This window comes from Vicia villosa, linkage group LG3, assembly GCF_029867415.1.
Source record: "Vicia villosa cultivar HV-30 ecotype Madison, WI linkage group LG3, Vvil1.0, whole genome shotgun sequence".
NCBI classification, from domain to species: Eukaryota; Viridiplantae; Streptophyta; class Magnoliopsida; order Fabales; family Fabaceae; genus Vicia; species Vicia villosa.
In genome coordinates, this window is record NC_081182.1 from 153219519 (window position 1) to 153233289 (window position 13771).

The window sequence follows — 13771 nt, forward strand, 5'->3', positions numbered from 1 at the left end:
TCAACTTCTGATATCTCAAGTGAATTCCAGGATCTCTCATATGATTCAAAGTACCCTCATGCCAAGTTGCAAGCTCCAGTTCACAAGATTGCTCAGTCAAAAGTTCAAATAGTCAACAGTTAACTAATTTGACCTAAAAGTCAACTCAACTTTGACCAGTCATATCTCTCTCATACTTTCTCTAAAAATGCCTCAACCAAAGCCTATTCTGAAGGAAATTTCATTATCTACAACTTTGATGTTGGGTCCAAAGTCAAGAAATGCACCAGTTGAAAGATACAAGCTAAAACATTACAGGTCCTTCTAGAAGCTCGCAAAAAGCAGTTTTCTCGCATGAGGCATATCATCAAGATAAAATCTCCAAATGCAAAAAATGTTCCAAAGTGGATTGTAGAGGACATCATGGGCTTTCCAAAAAGTACAAAATCATTTCCATACGATGAAAATTGAGGGAGTTATGATTTGTCGAAGTTGACTAAATTTTAGGAAACGCAAGAGGCCATAATTGAGAAGCTGTGAAATTTTTGAGTATTGGGCCTATACTTTTGTGTTCCTCACGAAATTGCAAGCTCCTAAAAGGCCCATGGATCAATTCTTATTTATTTTATGGTTTTATTCTATTTATTTTTGAATTTATTACTTTAGATTCAATTTAAATAAAATAAAATTATGATTTAATGGTAAAGGATCATGTGAATCAATTCCCCAAAATATTCAAGGGTCCCATACAAGTGCAATAACCGTGTGAAGCTATAGAAGGAAGGATTTTGGGACAAAATCTTCAAATTATGGAAGGTTTTCAAAAAAAATGGAAAGGAATCATCACATTATCACATATTGATTCAAAGAGATTATTTCCATTCTTTTTTGGTTTATTCATTGGTCTTATAATTACACCATTCATTCCTCATAAAAGGAGGACGAAAACCTTTGCCTGGAGAGGGCTCTCAAAAGTTCCAAAAAAGTTCATACCTAGGGCATACCAATTCCTTACATTACAGCCACTTGCAATCGGAAATAATCACACTAACCTCTTCCTGAGACGATTTATAGTAAGTTTGAATCCAAACGTGAGTTCCATGATGTGGACCGTCCTTTCGGGCCATACCCCTCCCGTGGGTGGGATACGTGAACTGACTCTTTTTTGTCGATCGGACGCTTTCGCGTCTCTTTTGAAAAAAAGTTTACAGAGTCGCCACCGACCTTTTATTTTATCCAATGAAGGAAAGGTTTATAAAAGAAACAGAAAAAAGACCTTTGAGAGATTCTGGGTAAGGGGGTAGGTTATACAAAGGGAAGGTGTTAGCACCCTTTGTATCCATGGTTATCCATGGGCTCTTTAGTTTGCTTAGCTCATTTGCTTTACTTTTCAATTGATTCGGAATGCTTTACCTGTGTTTTTGAAATACCTTTGCAAATAGAATTTGTAATGATCCTTGTGCGGATATATACAAATGCTTGTTTATCTTTCGAAAGATGTTTTGAAAAGATCGTTAATTTTGTAATGATCCGTGTTTGGATGTATACAAAATATTGTCTTTTGGAAAATTCGTTTTTAAAAAAAACAACAGTGTATGAGAATTTTGTTTGTTTTGATTTTGAGCAAGCAAACTAGGAGGTCTACCCTGAGTTAGGAGGTCTTTATCCTTGTTCCCTTTAAAAATCTATCCATTCGTCGGATATAAACAAAAGGTTCGATTTTGTACTCGAAACAGTAGAAATGTAACTTTGATTTTGAAAAGAGTGAAAAGGGGTTACCCTAGGAGGTGCAAATGTGATTGTGATTGAATTCAGATATTTATCTTTGAAGTTAGTGATCTGACGGTTCAGTTTTATCTTTGACATACACGCAGTTTATATGGGTGCTGGAAATTAAAATGCGGAAATGTAAAGTGCAGAAAGTAAATCTACGCTATTACATCGATTGTGCGGGAAATGTAAACTAGCCTATTTACATGAATTTGACATCCTATACATTTATCTAGGAATTTTAAATTGCAAGAAATAAAAGGCATATTTTTGTATTTTTGTGATTTATTTTAAATATAATTAATGCATGATTAATTAATTTTAAAATAAAGAAAAGATGAAAAAATGATCAAACTTAGAAAATAAGCTTAGAATATGTACAAAATGTTTGTTAACTGATTTTAGAACAAAACTAATTTTTTGGAATTTTTTGAAATTGTTTTTTTTGGATTTTTTAAGTTAATTAAAACATAATTATATAAATAATTACACAAATAATTAAAACTTAATGATAAAATTATCCTAAATATGTACAAAATTAGTTTATGATATATAAACAATATTTAACACAAAGAACAATTTTTTTTATGATTTTTTGACTAATTAAAATAATTAATAAGCAAATATATAAATACATACTAATTAATTATGTAAAATATTGAAATTTTGAAGAAAAATAAAATATTTTTGTTTCAGAAAATAATTAATTATTTTTGAAGTTTAAAATACTTTTTGTTGAATTTTTGGGATTTTTTAACTATTTTTAATTAATTTAACAAAGAAATTAAAATAAAATAGAAAATAAAATAAAAATAGAAAGGATACTGATTCAGTGTGGTGAGGAGCTGAGGCTCCATGGTGTGCATGCGTGTCTGATGCGTTGGATTAAAGGTTGAAGTGATCCAAGGGCTCAGATCTTGAGGTTGCATCATAATAACATGGTAATCAGTGCGTGTGATTAATGGAATTTTCAAAGTCCACTCTGGGACCCACGCTGGCTGACCAGCGAATGAGAAGCGTGGGATGAGCCACGCATGCATGCAGAAAAGTCAAGGCTGGGCTGACGAACCACGCTGGGACGCGTGGTCGTCTTCAACCTCCAGAAGTCTGGTTTTTGGACTCAAATAGCGGGGGTTTTTAACCTCCCCTATTTTTAACGATAAAAATGCAGCTTTTGGTAACTTCACAACCTGCAAAAAACAAACGTTAAGAATGAATGAAAGTGACCCAGATCCCCTAATTAGGATGCCCTGAGTCCAAATATAGCATTAGTTTTGTGGTTTGAGGTCTGTAGCTAGGGATTCGAAGATATCAAAGTTTGAACACTTATATGCATTTGTCAATGGCATGAGGTGATTCTCACGTGGAAGCTCACATGTTAAAGCCCAGATCACTCCTATAGGACCTCATGAACACATTAGGATGGTTAGTTTACATGGAAATTGATTATATCTAAGAAAACGAAAATCAATTGCATATGTACATGAAGAGCTCTATGCACATGATACGACTCTCATGGGACTGTATTAGGAGTTCAATCTTACTCTATGTTGCTTGAGAAGATGATTGGAAATGATTGTTTGTATTAATATTGCTTGGAATATAGAATTTGAAAATTACAAAGTATATGGAAATTTTGAGAATTTTTGTGAGATTTCTTGCTATACTCTTACTCTCTCTTCGTGTCTCTTTGTTGCTGAAGTAGAATAGCTTATTTATAAGCCAAAGGCTGCTTGGAAGTGAAGCAAGAAGCTTTGATTGCTCTTGTTGAAAATTTGATTTTTAAAATATTAAAAATCTTTGAATTGTTGACCAAGTCTTCTTCTATTCAATGCACTTGTCTTGGGCATCAATTTTCTGCAGAAAAATGAAGACTTTGGAGGTGTGTCATACTTGGAGATCAAGCCATCAATTATCCATGCATTTTCTTTTTAATTTTAATCTTAAAGTAAGATAAAATTATGCAAAAAATGGCCAATAAAGATATGGGCTTAATCTTGGTCGTGGGAGGCCCATAGTAACATGGCAAAGATGTTTGGACCATAAAAACTTGGCATCTTTTGGAAAAAAAACATTTTTGAGCAATGTTGATTTCATGCATTTTCCCAAAATTTAGCCAACTTCAACAAGGTGTAAATCCTTCAATTTTTGTCATATGAAGGAGATCTTGCACTTTTTGGAAACCTCAAAGAGTCCTCTAACCAATGTCTTTGGTCTCATGTCAAAATGATTTTTGGTTCTCCTTGTGTGTCCATTTGAAAAAAGTGTCTTTTTGTTGACTTTGAAAATGACCTGTAATGTCTTTGGCCATATTTTTCAAATGGTGAATGCTATGACCATGGGATCAATTGCATTTGAAAGATAATTGAATTTCCTTCAAAATGAGCTTTGGTTGACATTTTTTGGATGAAGGATGAGAGAGTTATGATCAGTCAAAGTTGAGTTGACTTTTCAGGCAAAAACCCTAATTTTGAATCTTAGGGTTTTGTTGATTTTTGATCTTTCCTTGATGAATTGTGATCATCCAATGATCAAATGTTGAATCCTTTGACAAAATATGGACTTTGACAAAAAATTTCATTTTTGACTGTCAGTTGACTTTTTTGGTCAAACGGGTCGTCTGTTGACTGTTTGAGCTGCTGACGGTGCGTCTGAGTGAATTGAAGTTTGAAAATTTGTATGATGGTACTTTGAGATGTATGGATGTATATGAAATCCATTTGAGCTCTCAAAACTTGTTGCTCCTGTTAAAACAAGAAAAAACCCTGATTAGGGACTGTCTGTATAGGAGGCAGTTAAGCGTACCTGATTTTTGTGCAGTGTTGAGTTTCTGCTAATCATGTGATATTCAGAAGACTTCTAACACAAAAATCTTGGAAATTTGAATTGTGAATGATTGATTTGATTGATTGTACAAATCACTGTGAATTGTACTGTCTGCAGTTTGTCTGTCAACCGACTGTTCGTGTACAGTACAGTGTGAGTTTCCTGCTTTTGCGCCTGCAAAAAGATTTAACCCTGCATGAACTGTGTTAGTACTATTTATCTGTAAAATAAATAAATAGTATTTGTGGTGTAATGAACAGCATTGGGCGTTTGCGTAAGAATAAATTCCACTGTTAGCCAAGTTACTGTGTAAGAGAAATTTCTGAAATTTAAGTACTTCATATGCTAGGATATTTGAAATAAAAATCCATGATTATATGAAACTCTTAATTTTCAGATTGGAGTTTTCTTGAAAAAAGATGTGGGCAAATTTTGGGGTATAACAGGTAGCTTTCTGGGTCTTGCAGGTTACTATCGAAAGTTTATAGAAGGATTTTCGAAGTTAGCTTTACCGTTGACGAAATTGATTAGAAAGGGGCAAGCGTTTATTTGGGACTCAAAGTGCGAAGAAGGATTTCAAGAGTTAGTGCTCCCATTCTGATTTTTCCGAATCCGACGGAATCTTTTGTAGTGTATTATGATGCTTCGTTAATGGGATTATGTGGTGTATTGATGCAAAATCAACAAGTAGTCGCTTATGCGTCGAGGCAACTCAAAGTGCATGAGAAGAATTACCCGACTCACGACTTAGAGTTGGCAGCTGTGGTATTTGTGTTGAAAATGTGGAGGCATTATCTGTATGGTTCAAGGTTTGAAGTGTTTAGTGATCATGAGAGCTTGAAGTACCTCTTCGATCAGAAAGAACTTAATATGAGGCATAGAAGGTGGCTATAATTCCTTAAAGACTAAGATTTTGGTTTGAACTACCACCCTGGTAAGGCAAATGTGGTTGCTGATGCATTGAGTAGGAAGTCCTTACATATGTCTATGCTGATGGTGCGAGAATTGGATTTGATTGAGCAATTTCGAGATTTGAGTTTAGTATGTGAAGGTACTCCTAATAGCATTAAATTGGGTATGCTAAAGCTGACCAGTGGAATTCTTGAAGAAATTAAAGCAGGTCAGAAAACTGATGTTGAGATGGTGGACAGGTTGACTTTAATTAATCAGGGTAAAGGAGGTGAATTTAGAATTGATGAGAATGACATAATAAGGTTTGGAGACCGTGTCTGTGTTCCTGACGTTACCGAGCTTCGAAAGAATATTCTTGAAGAAGGACACCGGAGTGGATTGAGCATTCATCCTGGTGCTACTAAGATGTATCCTGACTTGAAGAAATTATTCTGGTGGCCTGGAATGAAAAAGGAAATAGCTGAATTTGTTTATTCTTGCTTGACTTGCCAGAAGTCAAAGATCGAACATCAGAAGCCGTATGGAGCTATGCAACCTTTGTTTATTCCTGAATGGAAGTGGGATAGCATATCGATGGACTTTGTTTCTAGTTTGCCGAGAACAGCTAAGAACTGTGAAGCCATTTGGGTTATCATAGATAGACTAACGAAGTCTGCTCACTTCATACCGATGAGAATGGATTATCCTATGGAGAAGTTGGCTCAGTTGTATATTGAGAAAATAGTGAGTCTACATGGTATTCCTTCGAGTATCGTGTCAGATAGAGATCCAAGGTTTACATCTAGATTCTGGGAAGGTTTGCAGAAGGCTTTCGGTACTAAATTGAGGTTGAGTTCTGCTTATCATCCGCAGACTGATGGTCAAACTGAAAGGACGATTCAATCATTGGAAGATCTGTTGCGTGCCTGTGTATTGGAAAAAGGTGGTGTGTGGGATAGTTACTTGTCGTTAATTGAATTCACATACAACAACAGTTACCATTCGAGTATTGGAATGGCTCAGTTTGAAGCTTTGTATGGTAGAAGGTGTAGGACACCATTGTGTTGGTATGAATCTGGTGAAAGTGCGGTGATTGGACCGGAGATTGTTCAAGAGACGACAGAAAAGATTAGGATGATTCAGGAAAAGATGAAAGCTTCTCAGAGTCGTCAAAAAAGCTATCATAATAAGAGGCGGAGGACACTTGAATTTCAAGAGGGAGATCATGTGTTTCTGAGGGTGACTCCTACGACGGGTGTTGGTCGAGCACTAAAGTCAAGGAAGTTGACGCCGCTTTTTATTGGTCCATTTTAGATTACGGAAAGAGTAGGAGAGGTGGCCTATCGTATTGCTTTACCACCGACACTTGCGAACTTACATGACGTATTCCATGTGTCTCAATTGAGGAAATACATTGCGGATTCGTCCCATGTAATCCAAGTGGACGATGTGCAAGTGAAAGACAATTTGACAGTTGAAGCCTTGCCTATGAGAATTGAGGATCGGAAGTTAAAGCAACTACGTGGTAAGGAAATAGCTTTAGTCCGAGTGGCTAGGGGATGAGCAGCAGGTGGGAATGTTACTTGGGAGCTGGAGAGTCAGATGAAGGACTCCTATCCCGAACTCTTCATTTGAGGTATGTTTTCGAGGACGAAAACTCTTTTAGTGGGGGAGAGTTGTAACACCCCATATTTTCCATTATTTAATTTAATTGAGTTTTAAATTATTTAATTGGATTAATTGGCATTTTTGGTAAATTATTGAAGAATATTGAAGAAATAGACAATTGGGCTTAGTGTAGTGGTTAGCAAATGGGAGGTGTTAACTATGTAAGCCTTATTGATATATTTCTATTTTTCATAAAATAAGGAAATTGGAAAAGGGGAAGTTAGAAGAAAAAGAGCAAGTCTGAGAAAAAGAGAAGATACGTGAAAAGGAGAAGAAGAGGAAGAAGAGGCCTTCGAAGATTCGACTCAAGAGGTAAGGGGGGACTCTTTGGGTTAGTGATTATTATATAATCAGGGTAGTAAACTGATTAGGATTGTTGTTTGGTTCGATTGCATGTTTTGTTTTTTTGGGGTTTTGGGGAATTTAGGTTGTTTATGTTGATTTGATGCAATTGATGAATTTGATAAATGGTTTGGTGTTAGATGACTTATAAAACGTGTTATATTTGTATTATAATATGTTAATTGATGAGTTTTTGGTATGAGACCGTTTTGGTGCGATTTGGATGAGATTGGGAGAAGAAATATGTTAAAATCGCAGAAAAATTTTGCATCTGCGAAGAATGCGTCGACCTAAGCATCAAATGCGTCGACCTAAGTGTCAGTTTGCGTTGGCTTGGGTGACAGCATGCGTCGAACTATAGGGTCAGCGTGCGCATACCCGAGGGGGACAGAAAATCCAATGCGTCGACCTGAAGGGGGGTTTGCGTCGACGCATGGCAGCCAATTTTTGACAAATTTTCTGAGTGGCATAACTTTCAAACCGTACATCCGTTTTGAGCGCTGCGAAGCTAATTTAAAGCTTTATGTGATGAATTGATGAAATGGGCAGTGGCCCTAGTTTATTTTAAATGGTGATTTAATTTAATTAATGGACTATATCATTGTGTACATATATGTGTGAATGTAACAATGTATTGTTGTGGTGGTGTAACCACTTGAATTTCATTTTGATTTGGGTGCTGTTTTGACATGATTATATGTGATATGACTGAATGATTGTTAATACATGTGCATGCTTATTGGTGATGAAATGGTGAGTTGTAATGAGACGATGCGAAGCATCGGATCGGTGATGTTATAAGTATGACATATGTGTATATTCATTCATATGCATTTTGGTGATGGATCCCGGTGATGTTGTGGATCAGATGGTGGGCATAATTCCCATTGTGCGGAATTTGTGCCGGTTGGACTGTATCTAGATGATGAAAGATCAGTCGGATGGGTTTAGCCCATGTATGGTACCACATGCATAGTGTCAGTCGTTCATGTGCATGATAATATAGTATGATCAAATGGTTGTGTATGATACTTGGTGATGTGTTTGATTTTGGTGTGTGATCTGTTGTTATAAAATCTGAATACATGTTGTGATTGGGTGAATGATAATGCTATGATGTTTTATTACTTATGACTGTATAATACTTATTAATTTCGAATGAGACTCACCCTTACATGTTGATATTTTCAGATTAAGGAGTAGCGGCATCTTGATTTGGTGAGGATAGCTCATAGGCTAGTCCGTAGTCCGTGTCGAGTCATGCTCTGATTTGTAACACTAGGGAACGATAGACTTAAAAGTTACTTATGATACTCTATTTTATTGTTTTGGATTATGTATCGTTTGGTTTATGTTTTGGTGATGTCTTACGATACCGTTGAATGAAATTCCGCTGTGTCGATGATGTATTTTGATAATTTTGTGAATCGTTCCTAATAAAGCATGACGAACGACTTATGGTTTTCATTATTTTTATTAATTGTGGCACCCTTGCTTTATGTTTACTCTGTGTCGTCCCTAATGGTCACCAGGGTTTACAGTTCCCATGAGGTATAATGTGTTTGAGGCAACAAACGTGCCAAACACAATGTTCCATGAAAGAACCTCGCCTGGTTGTGGTACCCCATGTCAAGCTCGATCGTATCAAACACTACGGGAGTTGACATGGGCATCCACGCTAATCCTATGTGTCAGTGGCCTGAGGTAGTGGGCCTTTTACCTTAAAATATCCATCCCACCAAGGAAAACAACACAACAAATAATCCATTATATATAAAAATAAAACCGATGCATAAATAAAGAAATAAAACAATAAAGCAATAGATAAATAAACACCCAAAGAAAGGAGAAAAAAAACTAGGATCGACTAAGTCCACAGCAGAGTCGCCAGCTGTCGCACGCTCGCGAAAAATGATTAGAATCAACAGAGTCGCCATCGAACTTTATTTATCTCAGAAGAGAAGGGAAAACATCAGGAAAACCCGGAAGGAGGAATGGATAAGAAAAGGTCTTATGACCAAAGATCGGGTAAGAAAGTTGGTTACGCAAGGGGAAGGTATTAGCACCCCTCACGTCTGTGGTACTCCACAGGATCCACTTATGTTTGTTCTATTTTAAGGGTGTGTTAACTATTGCTTACTTTCTAAGAGGGAAATGAAATTATTATAATGAATACGGGAGGAATAGAGTTTTTTAAATAGTTGTGCTCGCTTAGGTCCTACAACCTCATGTCTACGTATCCCCTATTGATGAATCAGAGCGTCGTAGTTTAGCTCACATGTTTTTGTTTGTTTGGGCTTTTTATTGGACGAAGTTATACTCCTATTCTAGCATTAGGATAGCCGCTCGTTGAGTGGAGTCTTATGCGTTACCTGTCTACGATCGAAAGGAAGTAACATGTCCGATTAAGAAAGCCCTGAAGGCAAGAGAGAGAAGATAATTGTTTGTCGAGTGTTTCAAGTACCTCCCTTAAAAAAGCGAGGTTTGAGCTACTCTTGGTTGGTGTTTTTTATGGTTGGGAACTTCCACTCAAGTGATCCCCTTAAACAAGAGGGGCGAGAGCTTCCATTCCCCTTTTATTATTTCAACCTTTATTAGGTGTTTTAAGTGTTTTCTTGGTATTTTTTAAAGGGAGTTAAATTTGAATATTTATTTGATGTTTTAAAGTTGAAAAGGAAAAAGAAAGGGAATTCTAGCCTAATTGTAAGAAAGTGAAGGTCTAACCTAAAGTTGTTATGATTCTACCTAAGTGTTCGGATTTTAAAAGGGAAAGAACTAAGCCTAATGTTATGTGAAGGTTTACAAGTCCTAAAATATAAGGGAACATGCAAATTGGAAGTGACAATTATAAGCGAAAGTCAAGCAATACAATGATACAAAATTGGCACAAAAGCATGAAGTAAAAAAAATCAAAATATGGTACAAAATTGGTTAAAAATACTACTATTATTTTTATGATTTTTTATGGAAGAATTACCAATTAAAGGGACCAATATTAATTCTTAAAAATGATCTAAACAATCTAACAAGGAAATTTTTCTATTGGTTTTATTGTCCTTTTTTATTACCTAAAAAAAATAAGAAAAGTCTAGGTGAAAACATTAAATCTAAAAGAAAAAGTAGTGAGTCAGAGGAGTGTGAAACTGGATTAAGGATGTATGGGAAGTGATTCAAGCACAGGGCCAATAGAATGAGCCCAGAAGCTCGTTTTTATTATTGTTTCAGATTCAGTTTGCCAAAAAATGGTGCCATGGGCCTTCAGGAGGATGCATAATGTAAATCAGGCCCAGATGTTTTTTTGATTTTCATTAACACATTAATCAAATTTCTTTATTCAAGATTTTGTTATTAATTCACTTAAATCTAATTAATCTCAATTAATTCTAATGTTAATTAAAAATAGTAAAAGGGGAAATTAGGGTTCAATGTTGTGACTATTCAGATCTCACGTTCTTCTTCCTCCTTCTCTCCAAAAACGAAATGGCGCCGTGAACTTCTCCTTCTACGACGAAGCGTCGACGGCGCCACCACCTCCGCAACCATAATCCTTTCCTTTAGATTTCTCCGTCTCACATCTCTCTACACTTTTCCTCATAAACCACACACGAAGCCGTATCGAAGGAAGGGGAAAATAAACCCTAAGTGCAATGATCTCTGATTAAGCATGAGCTGGACGCAAATTAAAATTAAGATGGAGCCAAGGCACTTCAGAACAACAACGAAAAGAAGTATCCATGGAGATGTGAATGGAAGCAGAGAAAAATAAGAAACAACATTTACCTATCGGAGTAGCTCCGGCGGCCCTTCAACGGCGTGGATTTGGCAAAATAAACTCGAGGAAAACTTCAGGTAATTTCTTGGTTATTCTTCAATTCTCACTATGATCCTTCTTCTTCTTGTTCTGCGAATTCTCTGGTTCTGCGTTTTGTATTTTTGTTGATGAGTGTGGCGGCAAGGAGTGGCTGAGCTCAGGTTGGTTAAGAGTTCCTGGCGAGCTATGAGAAACCTTGGTTGTGAGCTTTTGTGTGATGAAGATGAAGGAGAGAAATTGAAGGATCAAGAAGGTTCAGAGAGAGAGAGATAGGCTCGGAGAGAGGATTTGCAGAGGTGTGGAGGTTAAGGGATGAAGATGATTATGGAGAGAGATTGAAGATGAATGGCGATATCAAGAGGAGAAGGAGAAAAAATGGTGATTATGGCGTGGAGAAAAAAATGGTGGAAAGGTTTGAATATCTAGAAGTTGAGGGAGAGAATCAGTTATGGTTTGTTACAGAGGAGTGAATCTGAGCATCTGGATTGAAGAGTTGGTTATAAGATAGAAGGTGAGGATTAATCGGTTAAAAGGTTAGTTGATATTCTGATTTTCTCTGTTACAGGTTAGTTGACAGTTAGAATTAGTTACATTCTGTTAGGGTTGTTTGAAGACCATGAGCTACAATGTTAGTTATTTGATTAGTAGTTAGACTTTAGAAAACAGTTAGGTTATTAGTTAGAAAAGTTAGTTAAAAACAGTTGGCACTTTGTTAGACTGTTAGTTAGAACTCTGTTAGAACAATTAGTTAGTAATTTTGAACTGGCTTAAAGTGAACATGACCCATGGAATTGCACTGGACTTTTTTTGTGTTTGAACTTGCAGATGTTTGGATTTTGATAGTATGTCGAATTGGTGTCAATGTAGGTGAGTATGTATGCAATTTTGAATTAATTTCCCTCTGAACGTACTGTTAATGTTACAAATGTAGACGAGTACCGAAACTGACGCTGGATCTTTGAATGAATGTACAGGTTGATTTTCTGTTACGCACTTTCACTGAGCTATAATGCAAACTGGATTGTCATTGTTGTGTGGGTAAGTGGATGCTTACTGAATGTGTGGATGTTTCCCCATTTTTAGAACATGTGTATTGAAACAGGCTTGTTTGACTGTATGATGATTTTTCATGAATGATTTGTATTGAGCTGCTCCCAAATAGAACTTTTCTGACTTGTTATTTATGATGTATGCTCTACCTTGAAGTCTTGTGGTGAATTAGTGAATGTTAGGGCTGTTCACATGGCTTGAATTAATTTAGAAAAATGTAGGTATGCTTGAATGGGGTTAACAATTGTTAGAACATGTTGTGAATGTATATGGTTCTGCAAGTATTGGGTTTAATGACTGAACTTGTGTGGTTATGAACAGGTTAAAGTTTTTTTTTGAAGTATGAATCAGGTGGTGAGGTTTTGTGTGGACTGTTTTGAATGGAAGAAGCTTGAACACTAGAATGAGGTTACTGATATGTATGCATTTGTATTGATGCACTAGTTTTGAACTGTGATTGTTTATTTTTGGTTGTGCAAAATGTGCCCTGAACTAATGTGGAATGAATTTGGTTTCTTGTATGCAGGATTTGGTTCATGGTGGCAGGCTGCTTAATGACGTATCATTGTGTCGGCTCACAACAAATTTGCTTCTTGTCTAGCAGCAGGTGGAGAAGGGTATTGAACATGAAGCTTATGATTTGATGGATTGGGATGTGGTGCAAAGATGGAGTTGGAATTTATAAAAATGGGCTTTATTGTAACTTGTAACTTTTTTTGTATGGAATGTGACATGATATAGATGATATCCTGGATGTGTAGTGGATATGTATTGTAGTAAACAATGTTTTGAAGTATATTTGTAAGGGACTTGGATTTTGTAGTTGACATTTGAGTGTGTAAACTTTGTTTATGACTTAGAATTGTAGTGAAAGTTCCTTTTTTGTAATGACATGGTTTCTTGGACTTTGAAAATTAATCCTGAATTGTGAGTATTGTTTGAAGTGGGACCAATGGGCTTGGAATTTATGAAGAATATTTGGCATTTTGTAACCTTGAATGCCTTGATGTTATTATTTGAATAGCAAGAAAGTCATTTAAACCATACAACTCTGACCCATACAACCTTGTGTGCTCAAGCAATTTTGATCCACTTGACAAACCTCGGACTAACGGTATCACTTGAACCAAAATCTCAAACCCATATACTAACCAATGAACCAATGAAGCCCCACCTTTAATTCCTTAATCTATATTAACTTGTATGACAAGCAACAAGAAAATTGAAAGAGTAACCATGCCTTGAACAAAAGGAAACTTCTAATCATGTTCACACTTTTAGCCATTCAAACCATAAACCTTTGACTTAATGATCACAAAAGAAATGTCTTGAGGAGTCCTTTGGACGAAGATAAGACTTGAAGCATAGGAGAACACTTTAGCATGAAATTCAGTGAACCTCAGGGGAATTAAAACTCGGACACCATGTATAAAA

At 36.2% G+C, this 13771-nt stretch overlaps 1 long non-coding RNA gene across 4 annotated transcripts; it reads left to right on the top strand.

The window, feature by feature from the left end:
* The first annotated feature begins 10858 nt into the window (after nt 1–10858).
* LOC131662520 (uncharacterized) lies at nt 10859–13255 on the top strand. Of its 4 annotated transcripts, XR_009301629.1 has the most exons (5): nt 10861–11820; nt 12113–12154; nt 12262–12325; nt 12659–12756; nt 12864–13255. It is a non-coding gene; the product is annotated as an uncharacterized LOC131662520 (long non-coding RNA). The 4 variants fall into 4 exon arrangements; XR_009301628.1 differs by having other exon boundaries at nt 10860–12154; XR_009301627.1 differs by having other exon boundaries at nt 10859–12325.
* The last annotated feature ends 516 nt before the right edge of the window (nt 13256–13771 follow it).